The sequence below is a fragment of the Lactuca sativa genome, chromosome 3 (assembly GCF_002870075.4).
Source record: "Lactuca sativa cultivar Salinas chromosome 3, Lsat_Salinas_v11, whole genome shotgun sequence".
In the NCBI taxonomy this organism is placed as follows: domain Eukaryota; kingdom Viridiplantae; phylum Streptophyta; class Magnoliopsida; order Asterales; family Asteraceae; genus Lactuca; species Lactuca sativa.
In genome coordinates this window covers 240235476-240249406 of record NC_056625.2, presented here as the reverse complement: position 1 = coordinate 240249406, position 13931 = coordinate 240235476, and positions in this window count along the sequence as shown.

Below are 13931 nucleotides of genomic sequence, written 5' to 3'. Positions count from 1 at the left end.
TATACTATAACCCTAATAGCTAATCTAGATAACAACGAAACTAATCTAGATAGACACGGATGGACAGGCCCAATCCGGATACAAAAATATAGAAGGCCTAAGACGCAACACAACTGGACTCAACAATGTCCCCCTTTGCGTCTTTGGAGCCAAAAACTCATTCCTTTTTAACAGCAGAAGGCTTCTTCACAGTCTTGAACACCTTCAGTATAACTGCTATCATATGATGACGAAAAGTAATATACCAACGAAGCATGTCAGTAAAGTTCTTCTTATCAGCCGCTGAGTTCTGCTTGCATCGGTGTATGATATTGATGATGTGCTCCAAACAGTCCATTGAAAACAGATGCTTATCAGCCAGAGCAAACAGAAACCTGAGTCCTTCTCCTTTCGTGAACATAACAGTTAGATTTGCTGAATCTATCTGTCCCAACTTCATCATGTTTACATCACCCTGTTTAGGCGTCGGCTTCACAGTCGACTTCTTATTCATCACCTTTGCTATTTCCTGGTCCATAGTTGCTAACTCATGGATATAGGAAGCCAACATTCTCTTAAGATGATCTAAAATCGGCTCATACTCCCTAGGATCAGAGAGCAGAATGTTGTATAGGAGAATCCAGTCATGAAGATTGAGATTAGGAAGATCTGCTAGAGAGATTACAGACACCGTGTTTGCTGAACCACGAGTGATTTTGAAATTGACATTTATGAATCTCCCAGCAGGTGAAGGTTTCAGTACCTTAACTTTTACAATCTTCTGAGCACTCCAAGTTAAGTACTGCGGTTGACCATACTTCAAGTAAAAATCAATCAATTCTCTGTCAACCTTTGGATGTGGATGTGGAAACTCGACAGTCGGCTCAAAGCAGTGAAACATAAACGCTTTTCTGGTAATAGGCATATCGAACTGCGAGTCTTTAGAGTTATCACAATCAAACGAAGCAACTGGTTCCAACCAATAAACAGAAGGAAATTCAATAGCTTGATTGATAAGTGTGTCTCTTTTCCACTCAGGAAACAAAGCCTTCTTGCATTGCAAGACATCCTCTTCTTCCTTGGTTTTCTTTTCCTGTTCCTCTGCTTCATTAACCACTTTCATTGTTTCATCAAGCTCTCTGTTTCTTTTCTTTCGTACAAGAGCATCGGCTATAGTTTCTTCAACATCACTCTCACTTTCATCATTGATACCTTTCTGCTTTGATTGAGAACCAGAACCCGAAGCTAAATTAACCTTCGGTTCTGTTATGGCTTTCGGTTCTTCATCTTCTGTCTTCACAACAGGTTTTCGTCAAGCACTACTCTCTCCCCCTTGTTTTGGAGGTACAACCCCCTCCGAAACACCTTTCATTAAATTAAAATTGCAATGGCAGGAAGGAGTTTGGATTGAAGATGATTCCGAATAGTCAGAGTTAAGATTGGATCATGCGCTTCAAGCAGAGTAGTCAGCATGTCCTTCACATCTCTTGCACAACTTTTATAAACAGCCCTTTGAACTTTCAACAAAGAAATTTCTCTCTCTACCTGGGCCAGCTGCACCTGCTGAACATCAATGGTGGCTTGCTTTTTAGCCAAATCCTCCTTCAAGGCACCCTCTGTTGCCAGATTAGCACCCAGAGCATTAAAACGAGAATCCACTGAGTGTAAGAAAGAAGTGGTTTCTGTTTTAAGGTCAGATCAGACAACCTCATACTTAGTAGTTTCATTGTGAAGAGAGTTAGAAAAGGAGTCCACGGAGGATTGATAGTGAGCTGCATGAGTGTCAGCATGAGACTTTAATGACTCAAGAAAAATCTGAGTTGTATGAACAATCTCAGAAACTTCTTTGGTGGCCTGCTTACAGGTGGAAGTAGACTCATTAACTACCTTCGTAGAATTGTCAATTGCTTGAGTATACTGCTCAATGGCTGTCTCCAAAAATGCTTTAAGAACAACACCACCATAGGCTTTGCTTTCGGCAAGCAAACGATCCAACTTCTCATGAATGCCTTGTATTTGTTTACTTGAAACAGGAGCATCATTCTCATCATTGGATTGAAGTCGATAAGGACTATAGTAGATTGAGTCAAATTCCTCGTCGTCTCCCCCAAGAGTAGCACCAGAATCAGTGGATTGGTTTGGTGAAGGAAGTTTGGTGTTATTGGAGTTGTGGTCGCAGTAGTAGCCCCTGTATCAGATACATTGACTTCTACGGTTGATTTGGGAACGGTAGTGGTTGTGGATTCGGTTATAAGAGGAGAGGATAGGGATACAGTAGAAATAGGAACAGAAGTAATTGGTGGTGAGGTTGGCAAAGTTGTTGCTGGAGTGGTAAGAGGTGTAGTAACAATGGGAACAGAAAGTGGAACAATCTTTTTCGGTGATTGGGTTGGAGTTGGAACTCTATTGTGTTTTGGAGATTCTGGTGGAGCAGGAGATCGTGGAGGAGTAGGCTCTCGGGGTGAGACATGACGAACCTCTTCTTCCTCACTTTGCTCATCTGCATTATTTGTGCTCGGAGGAGTGTTCCCTTTAGTTCTGCGAGCCATCTTCTTTATCTTCTTCGGTTTTGGTTGAGAAGTATCTTCTTCACCTGACTTGCGTTTAGAGGACTTGGACTTACATTCCTCAGGATCCTCTTTCTTTGAAACCCTCTTTCCTCTGTTGGTAGGTTTTTCTAGTGCATCCAAAGTTGCTTGCTGCTCTGGAGACAGAACTCTCAGTCCGATAGGAGGAAGTTTCTTATAGTCAGCCAAGACATTGTTCTGTTCTGCAACACCACGATACATGGTTTCAGGAATCATTCCATAATGAGAAAACTTGAGCGGATCAGAAAGAATAATCTTCTTCGTATGGAATGTGGCAATAGAAGCGAGTAGAGCATCCTGCATGATCGGAATCTCCAAAGAGTTAATAGCCTTTCTTGTAATTAGGGTCCAAAATCGCCCACACGAAACTTCAGAGTGCCTTGTCGAAGTATTGAGACTTTGCACCACCTGAGACTAGATTATCGAGCCATAATCAAGATTGATCCCATTGTAAAGGCCGTAAAGAATGGCGAGAAAACCCTTGCTTGTAGTATCGGAACCACCACATCGTTCAGCCAAACCCTTAATCAGTAGAGTGAGCAAGCCATTCCACTAAAATGGTAAACATGATTTCTTCACTTTGGTGATGGTAGTCAGCACATCAGTATACCCCATTTCATACATCATCGAAAATAGCTGAGATGTAGTAATGAAGTCTGGCGAGATAACAGAGGAATCGACTGCAAGATTTAAAATCGAACAAAACTTCAACTTTGAAACGAAGGCCTTCTTGTCATGAATGGTGAAGTAGATACGATCTTTGTTTTTGTTATAAGTCGCCATGGAATAAACCTGTGATAATATCGACATTGGGACTGCTTCAACCTGGGTTAGGGCTAAAACCAAGGGGGAATATTTTAAACATTCCACAACCTGCAACATATATGAATCATATAAGAACGGATTAAGTTCAATGATCATATTTTGGTTGGGTCTTATGGTAAGCAAGGATGATGATGTTGTGTGTTCATGTACTGAAGAGGAAGTCGCCATTGATGAATGAAGAAGATGATGAACACTGTTTACTCGTCGTTTGAGAGACTTGAATGTTGGTAAGTTTGAGAGAATTGAATGCTGGTAAAAGACAAATAAGATGTTCAACCCTTTATATACCATTGCCTGGAGAGAGAAAATCGTGATGATTATGATGAGATCACTAAACGTCGCCTGAAAAATCGCGATGTGACAGGGTGGTTATTCCCAAATATGTGTCAACACGCATGGCTTTAGAAACCGTTCAAATTCACGCGCCTTAATCTTATCTTCAATCGGCATTTAAACTTCCACAGTAGCCCCTCGTTTGGTTACAATTAATAACCCAAAACTCAAACCAAACAGTAACTAGAATGTTGGAAAATTAAAATTTTCGTGCATAAGAGTGACAATGATAAAGAAATAAATCAAATGTGTATGGGATGTGAGTGATGTCTTATAGTTAGACATAAAGCAGAGGATTCCGGGCAATAATCACTTCCTTCAAAGTCAAGAGAGACTTGAAGTGTTTGTGTGGTTTCCCGAAAAATATGATCAACTGTTTGTAAATAAACATTGAAAGGCTTCTTTTTGATCATAGTTTTACGGTAGCTTATCTTCAACCGAACTTCGAGTTTCAACATAAAACCGAACGTTGGAAGAAGTACCTGTGAGACCGATGTGGTCTGTAGAACAGGTAGGTGGGTTGTATTATTTTAGTGACTATAGTGAAATCAGAAATCTCAAAACAATTAAACTGGATCTCTTTGGGAAGAAATGCCTTGGTTGTAGACAATTTCATAAAAGATCACACAGAAATAAAAAGAGAGATTTCTTCAGGTAACCAGTAAGTTCTTGAATTTATAATTCACCGTCAATTCATTTTTGGTGTTGGATATTGGGTTTCACTCAGCACGTGGTAAACGTATCTAAGATCACAAACACAGATGTTGTGTAACCATAAACATCAGTGGTAAAGACCGAGAGTCTCAAGGGTTACGTTGGTGAACCGAAAGTAGATGGAGAATATAAGGAGGTGGCTAAAGAACCGAATGTACCTTCTGCTAGATAATCATGACATAGCAGAAAAACTCTTTACTCATATGAGAAGAGTAAGGTAGCTCTAGACCGAGAATATAAATTAGCCTGTTTTGGAAGAAACGATTGGTGTTTATCGAATCATTAAGGCTCGCTCAAGATCGTAAAGGCTTAAGACAACATGCAGCAGCATGCTTCTAGGGACCCTTAACTAGTTCGTTGTGAAATTGAATCTTACCTCCTTTAGATCCACAGTCGATCATATGGGTATTTATGTCACCTATGAGAAGTAAAGAGACTCACCAAACAAACCAAACAGACAATCATACTAGTCAAAAAAAAAAAAATAAGAAAAATAAAATATTTTTGGAATTTTTGATATTTTCTGAAAAAGAATAAAAACAGAAGGATAAAATATTTTTGGAACTTTTGATATTTTCTGAAAAAGAATAAAAACAGAAAGATAAATTATTTAAGTTCAAATCAAAAGAGAGATATGTACAGAATATACAACCGAAACCTTATTTTAAATAAGTGAAGCGAAATGGACCGAGAGTTTGGTACATTTCAGTTCCAGAAAATTACGGAGCCAAGATAGACCGAGCGATCTGTCCATTTCGGTTCCCTAAAAGTCTAGAGCCGACATAGACCGAGCGGTCTGTCCATTTCAGTTGTCTTATTTTAATGAGAATTTTAAGGATTCGGTACCGACTCTCCTTCCATCATGCCTAAGCCATGTAAGATTTTGTTAAAGGTTGCTTCTGGTAAGGCTTTAGTGAAGATGTCAGCCAATTGATCAGCAGATCGTACAAAGTGTACTTCCACATTCCCGTCTTCTACATGATCCTTAATGAAATCATACCGAAGTGCAATACGCTTGGTTTTTGAGTGTTGCACTGGATTATGACAAATCCTAATTGCACTTTCAGAATCGCAGTAGAGAGGAGTTTTCTTCATACTTAGCCCATAATCTTTTAGTTGACTTTGAATCCACACCACTTGGGACGTGCACGATGCTGCAGTAATATATTCAGCTTCAGCTGTTGATAACGAAACACAGGTCTGTTTCTTGGACTGCCAACTAACAAGTTTCCCATCAAGAAATTGGCATCCACCTATAGTACTTTTTCTGTCCAGTCCACATCCTCCTAGATCAACATCAGAGAAGGCTTGAATGAAGAATCCAGATCTTGAAGGATACCAGAGACCGAGAGATGAAGTTTTCTTCAGATATCGAAAAATTTTCTTCACGGCAAGCATGTGAGGTTCTCTTGGATTGGCTTGAAACCTGGCACAGTAACAAACAACAAACATAATATCTGGTATACTAGCTGTTAGATACATAAGTGACCCGATCATTTGACGATAAAGTGTTATATCTACAACAGATTTCTCCAAAGATGGGGTTAGCTTAGTGCCAAATGCCATAGGAACCTTCACTTTTGACTCACCCTTCATTCCAAATTTTGTCAATAAGTTCTTGGTGTATGCTTCCTGGTTTATAAAGATACCTTCTGGTCCCTGTCTTATATTCAAACCAAGGAAAAATTTAATTGGACCCATTGTGCTCATTTCAAATTTAGTCTCCATCAACTTCCTGAATTCAGTTGTTAAGCTAGGATTCGTGGAGCCGAAGATGATATCATCAACATAAATCTGAACAATCATTAAATGTTCGCCTTCCTTCTTACGAAAGAAGGTTGGGTCAACCGAACCTTGTTTAAATTTTGACAGTTTCAAGAAGCGAGTTAGCGTTTCATACCAGGCTCTCGGTGCTTGTTTTAGCCCATAGACAGCTTTATCTAGCACATAGCAGTGATCTGGGTATTTTTCATTCACAAAACCAGGCGGTTGCTCAACATAAACGGTTTCTTCTAATTCTCCATTTAAGAAAGCACATTTGACATCCATTTGGAAAACTTCGAAGTTCTTGTGAGTAGCATATGCAAGAAAGATTCTGACAGATTCTAACCTTGCCATTGGAGCAAAGGTTTCTTCATAATCTATCCCTTCTTCTTGACAATATCCTTTGACAACCAACCGAGCCTTGATACAAATGACATTTCCTTCGTTGTCCAGCTTATTTCTAAACACCCATTTCAGCCCGACAACAGAAGCATCTTTCGGTGTAGGAATCAACCTCCAAAATCTGTTGCGTTCAAACTCATGGAGCTCATCCTGCATTGCTTGAACCCATTCTGAATGATCAAGTGCAACATTTACAATTTTCAGCTCAATTTTGGAAATAAACGAATTGAACATACAAAATTCCACTTTAGAGAATACTGCATTTTGTTTCGCCTTCAGTTGAGATCGAGTAAGAACACTTTCTGAGGTTTCACCAATAATCTGCTCTTTGGGATGGTCTTTTGTCCATTTTACTAATGGAGGATAGCTTGGATCATATTCTGGATTCAATTCAGCTTTTACTTCCATGTCAACATTTGACATATCAACCTCACCTTCGTCAGTAGAACTATCAATTTCTTTCTCCTTCTCCCCCTCGACTGGCGAAGTGAAATCTCTGTTGGTAACAGAGTCTGCATTTCTGGTGGAAGTAGGTTTCTCCCCCTCGAGTTGACTGTCACTTTGCTGTTTTGGATCAGTGTTTGCCCTTTCAGTCGAACCTGTAGAGGTAGTATTTGAAATTAGATTCTCCCCCTCACCAGAAGCTCCACTTGTCTGTGAGGTTGTAGAGCTCTCCCCATGGAACGTTGAATCGTTGTCTGGAGAGTCTGTTGATGTGTCAGAACTCGGTGGTTCGCTTTCTATCTCTTTAGTAGCGTCGTCTATGATCTTCTGGAGATTATCGAGTTTGTTATCTGATGTCGTTGCTTCTGAGTGAATTGCTTTTTCAGGTTCATCGAATAGCCGAATGTATTCCTCAAACAAGTTGGATATAGGAACTGAGACCTGTCCAGATTCTGGGAATATGTCTCCTAAGTCACTTTCGGTCCTTTGAACCTTCTGCATATAATTGTCATCGAAGGTGACATAATAAGTCTCTTCAATCGTTTTGGAACGTGTATTCAACACCCTGTATGCTTTTGATGACAGAGAGTAACCCAGAAATATGCCCTCATCGGCTTTAACATCGAACTTATTTCGGTTCTCTTTAGAATTAAAAATAAAGCACCTTGAACCGAAGATATGGAAAAATTTGACATTCGGCTTCCCATTGTTGATGATCTCATTAGGAGTTATTGAGAATCTCTTGTTGAGCAAGGACCGATTCTGAGTATAGCACGCAGCGGCAATTGCATCAGCCCAGAAGTATAAAGGAAGGGAGGCGAAACTTAACATGGTTCTGGCTACTTCACATAACGAGCGGTTTCGTCTTTCAACAATCCCATTCTGCTGTGGTGTGTAAGGGGATGATAAATTATGAGTTATCCCCTTGTCAGCCAAAAAGTCCTCAAAATCCTTGTTCTTGAATTCCAGACCATTGTCACTTCTGATGTTTCTGACTGTTTTCTTTAGTTGTACTTCTATTTGCTTGATGAAAGCCTTCAGCTTTGGAGTAGCATGTGATTTATGCTTAAGAAAGAAAACCCAAGTGAAGCGAGAAAAATCATCTACAATAACAAGAATGTACTTACTTCTATCGATACTCTCTATAGCAGAAGGTCCACATAAATCAATGTGCAACAGTTCAAGCGCTTCCACTATCTTAGTATTGATGCGTGTAGGGTGGCTTTTTCTGCTCTGTTTACCCATCTCACATGCTGCACATAAATGCTCCTTTTCGAATTTGAGAAGTGGAAGGCCTCGAACGTGATCACCAATTACTAATTTGTTAATGTCTTTGAAATTTAGGTGTGATAGACGTCAATGCCATAACCAGCTTTCATCGGTGTTTGCCTTTGACAGCAGAAAGATAGCTGGCGTCCCTCGAATTGGGTTAAGATTCAGAGGGTACATCTCTCCCTTTCGTGTAGATTTCAGCAGTACCTTCTTGGATTGTTTTTCCACTATCTCAGACCATTCATCATCGAATGATACCTTCAAACCAGTACCTACAACTAATTGTTACACGCTGATGAGATTGTGTTGCAATCCTTCTACATAAGCCACCTTTCTGATCAAGAAGTCTCCATTAGTTATCATGCCATATCCTTTAATTGTTCTATAGGAATTGTTTCCAAACTTCACAGACCCACCATCTTTCAGGGACCGAAACTCTCTTAGCTCCTCCTTTCTTCCTGTCATGTGACACGAGCAGCCACTGTCTATATACCATTCATCGTCAAACTGCTCGTCACTGATCACCTGCAAATTCAAGCAGATTTAGGAACCCAAAGTTTCTTGGGTCCTGGTGAGCTTTTCACAGAGAAAGGAATAACTGCTGAAACATTAACCAAAAAGGTTCGTTTAATGAGAGTGGTTTGATCTTTTCTTTTAATGGTATACACCTTGATTTTTGTTTTATCTTCTTTAAAATTTAGTGTATCAATTGGGGTTGTTTTTGATAGTTTAGGATTTTTCATTTGATTCCTAGGTTTAGTAGAGGATTTCTTATTTTCCTTCTTAGAATCTGAAACCAGCTTTCCATTCCCTTTGATGTTCTTTAAAGAATTTGTTTCAGATTGGGATTTAGGGGATCCATTACTAGGATTGGGACCGAATCTGGATTGTGAGCCGAATCTAGATTGAGGACCGAATCTAGGTTGTGAGCTGAATCTAGGTTGAGGACCGAGACATAACTTTCGGTTCTAGGATTTGGAATAGCAGGAATTTGGACTTAAATTTTCCTTCAACTTTTCCTTTCCCTTGTCCATGGATCCTTTCCTGAAAGGCTCATAGTTGTGATTTTGAGAATTCCAATGCTTTTTCCTTTCATTCAGATTCGAGGCATATCTTTGACTTCTCAAGCGTTTCTGTTCAGCTAGTTCCTTCTGAGATTTGTGAATGTTGAAGCTGGACTTTGGTTTCTCCTTCTGAGTTGCAGTTGTGTTTCCTTTCTTTTTAGATTCTGTACTCTTCTTAGTTTGAGCTTTCGGTTCTTCCGTTTTGATTGGAACATCAGGTTCAACTACTGGTTCCTCAGGAACATCTTTGGTTCCACTTGTGCTTGGAATATCGAAACTGGAGGGTTTATTGATGGGCTCTGGTATGTATCTACCTTTGACTCTCCATGTGGTTTTATCAGATAGTCCCTCAGTTTCATCTGCATTGTCAATAGGAGCAGACCAGAAATAGTCTTCACATCCATCAGCGTATCTTCGTCAACTAAGATTCTTAATTCTGCCGTTTGCCTTTGTGTGACCCCTATCACAGCATAAACCTAATTTGGCACAGTCTGACGGCCTTTTCCTTGAGTTTTGGTTTCTGTTCTTTTGACAGTCGGGCAAACTCAACAGAGTTTTCTGATATAAGGGGTTTTTCATTCTCGGTTTCATGGTTCATAAACTTCGAGCAATCAACTTCATCTTCTACGAAGATTTCACTCATCTCGCTTTCCGCATCAAATTCAGACGAATTATCTAAGTTTATTTTATTATCTTGAACAATTTTGGCATTTTATAGATCAAATGTTTGTATAGTTTCAGTTTTAATCTTTTGCCTATCATTTTCATCTAAGATCTTTTTCAACATACTCTTATGTTCTTTAGAATCAATGAAGGTTTCTATCTTATCCAAACCTAGCCTATACGAACTTGATGTCTCTTCAGAGGACACCTCTGATTCACATTCTGCTATAACTTCATCTTCCTTAAATTCGAGAAAGGGCAAAATCATTTTATGAATTTTCTTGCCAATTTCACAGTTTAAATGTAATTGAGCAATGTTAGTATAAAGACGTTTCACAATTAAACAGAAAACATTTCTTTGTTTTAATAACTTGAAATTGTCTCTTTGCAAATAAATACATTCATCCCTAGTTGTAACTAACTCTGCTTCCTTCTGCTCAATCCACATTCTTCTTTCATCACTTTTTGAAGACACCTTGCCGAGTTGGTCAATTAGGTTAGAATTTGCTAAGCGGGTTTGCATGAGGCCAGTACTTAGGTTAGAATATTTAAAATTTAATTCATTTAATTCTTCTTGATATTCAGTTTTTGAGATTTTAAGAGACTCAAGAATTGAATGTACCTTCTTGATCAAACGATCGCAGTCGTTGATCTTCTCACTCACCGGCTTGGCTGCAAAGCACTTGTTATCTGTCAGGTTCGGTTCCGCATCTGCATTTTCGGTTGATGGACCAGCAGTGACGATAAAGCATTTTCCACCTGAACCTTCATTCTTTGCCACATATGCCTTTCCATGAGTGGGCCTTCTTACCTCCTCATCTTCCGAGTCGGTTGACCAGACTTCTACGCCTCCAAACTCATCTTCCCTTGCATTCTCCTGTACTATTAAGCCATTCATCGAGCTGTTGGATGCCTTTTTCTTCTTTACTTCTTCTAATTTTCGCATATAATAAGCCTCGTCATCTTCACCCTCTCTTTTCTCAGCCATCTTTCTCAACATGCAATCTTTGGCAAAATGGTTCTTGCCGTGACAATAGTTGCAGTCGTATCCAGAGTCTCCTGCAAGCTTGCTCTCCTTTTTATCTTCATCCTTTTGAGATGAGACTTTCGGTTCATCCTTCATCTTTTCAGAACTATAACTTCCCTGCCAGTTTCGGTTCTTGCTGACTGGAAATTTTCTCCTTGCAAATTTCTTTGGATTTATGGCCATCAAGGCATACTCCTCACTTGTAAGGTCGCATTCTGACATGTCTGTCTCTTCTTCTTCTTATGCAGTGCTTTTTCCTTTTGAAACAAGAGCCAACGATCCCACACCAGAGATCACTTTTGCTTCCTTGGTAACAACGCTTTCACGAGACTTTAATATTCCTACTAGTTTCGCCAGCGAGTACGATTTGAACTGTTCATGTGCCTTCACAGTGGAAACCACAACCATCCATTCTAGTCTTAGTCCATTCATGAACGTTACTTTCTGCTTGATCAGTTTTCTTTCTATCCCATGCTTGATCATCTTACTGAGGAGATGATTGAAACGATCAAAGGTCTGTACAAGCTTCTCTTCAAGTTTCTGTTTGAAAACTCCAAATTCTGACAGCAACAGAGTTTGAATGGAGTGTTCTAGGTCTTCATCAGTTGAGTAAAGTTCCTTCAACCTATCCCAGTACTCTTTCGCAGTTGTGCATGAACCTACTAGCCGAAAGGTATCAGATTGCAAAGCGAATCTTATCATTCGCATGGCTTTAACATTACACAAGAGTTTGTCTTTCTCATCCTGGGGCATCTTCTCAACATCCATCACCAGCTTGTTGTAATCCTTTTGCGTCTTAACAGTCGTGTTAGTTCCCGAATGTACAAACGGTCCACGAGTGATAACTTCCCAGATGAGATAGCCATTGTCTTCAGATCCAACCACGTAATCTTCAAAGTGATGAGCCCATACTTCGTAGTCTTGAGTATAGAGTATGGGTACTCTGGTTGTTGATCCGATGCTATTTGAGATGTTTATGGGGTTTGTATGCGAATCATCGTGAGACATGGTGAGCTGCTAGAATCAAACCTATAAACTTGAGTTTAGAGTTTTATCAAAAAAACAGAGTTGTTGTCGATATGAAGATGACGGCTCTATTTATACGATAAAAGCGGAAACCCTAAAGTATTATGAATACAGAAGTAATGTGTATTGATCACACAATCTCCTGCTCTGATACCAATTGATAGAACAAAGTTCTTTTAGGATCGTATGATTCTAAGCAGGATATTAAATAAGAACGTAATAAAGAACACAAGAATAGCACTGAATATGTCGTATGATTAAAGTGACAACACCTCAGAAAAGCTCGATAAAGAACTTCAATTTGTAGAGGTGTTTTAGGGTTACAAGAATCTACGTAATTAATCACCGTTGTTAATATACGCATACATGCATGCATATATATACTATAACCCTAATAGCTAATCTAGATAACAACGAAACTAATCTAGATAGACACGGATGGACAGGCCCAATCCGAATACAAAAATATAGAAGGCCTAAGACGCAACACAACTAGACTCAACAATCACTTTTTTTATACAAAAACAAACATGAAAAACAGTCGGGCCTCGGGTAAAAGGCTACTTTATTTATAAGCAGGAAATATGGGATTTTCTGGGAAAACTTTACAAACTTTTCAAGGTGTTAATACCAACATTTCGAGGTTTTTAACTACTAAATGACACTAAATACTTATGAACTCACCAACATTTTATGCTGATACTCTCTTTCAAAATAACTTATATTCTCAGGGAACCAGTAAGACAGGTACACCCATGAAACTTTTGAAGGATGGAGTGGATTCAAGACTCGTCATTATTTTTTTGATTATACATTTTTGGTGTCATTTAAACCTTACAAAAGAACACACATGCATTTAACTATTATATTAATGAAATGGATGTTGTTGCTTGTTTTTACTATTATGATTTGTTATGATACTGTACACGATGTCCTCCACCCCCGAATGTTTCCGCCAATTCGGTTTGGGGTGTGACACATTCCTTCCGGTTTCCAAGGAGAAGTGACAGTTACTTTTTCACGCATGGCTACTTTATTGGCGTATGGTGCGAGTTTCAAGGTTCCACGTTGGATTTCATTAAATGCATATCCCGCTTCAAATTCAAACTTCAGGGTTACATATAAAAGGGGATTCGAGGGTTATTTATTAGTTTACGCTTTCAAAAGAAATATTCCCAAATTCTCTTGCAAAATCAATTTGTTCTTCAGAAGCTTTCAAAACCCTAATCATGGCTACTCATGTTGATGTTGATGCACCATCCCAAACCACAGAAGACATTACTTCTTAACCGATCATGAAGATCCAAGGAACCAACTATCAAGTCGAAGAAGACGTATCATTCTATCCTGATGATTTGAAGATGTTGGTGGTTGCTCTCAAAAGTTGTGTTCTTTCAACAGCCATGTTTAACTCTTTTGCAGTTCCTGTATCTCGGCTTTCACTAGCAGGATCCACTGCAACATATAGCAAAGCCCTAGATGTCATTACATTTAATCTGGTGAGTGACAAGAAGGTTCGTTTGACGAAGAAATTGTTCTGTCAGATTATAGAAATTCCTAACTCACCACCATTTACTGCTCTTTCTTTTGCCCAAATTAATCATATGTTTAATGAGATGGGTCATCAACCCCCACTCACCAAGATAAGTAATTTTAAGAAGTCTGGTCTTCCGAATATCTGGAATTTTCTATTTGGAATCTTCTTACGCTGCTTGACTGGTCACAGTGTTGGTCTTGATAAAGGAAGGATGGAAGTGTATACCATGGTTGCAGGTATGTACTAGTATGGACTACTCTACATAGCTGTGGAAGGAATTTCAGAAGAGTGTA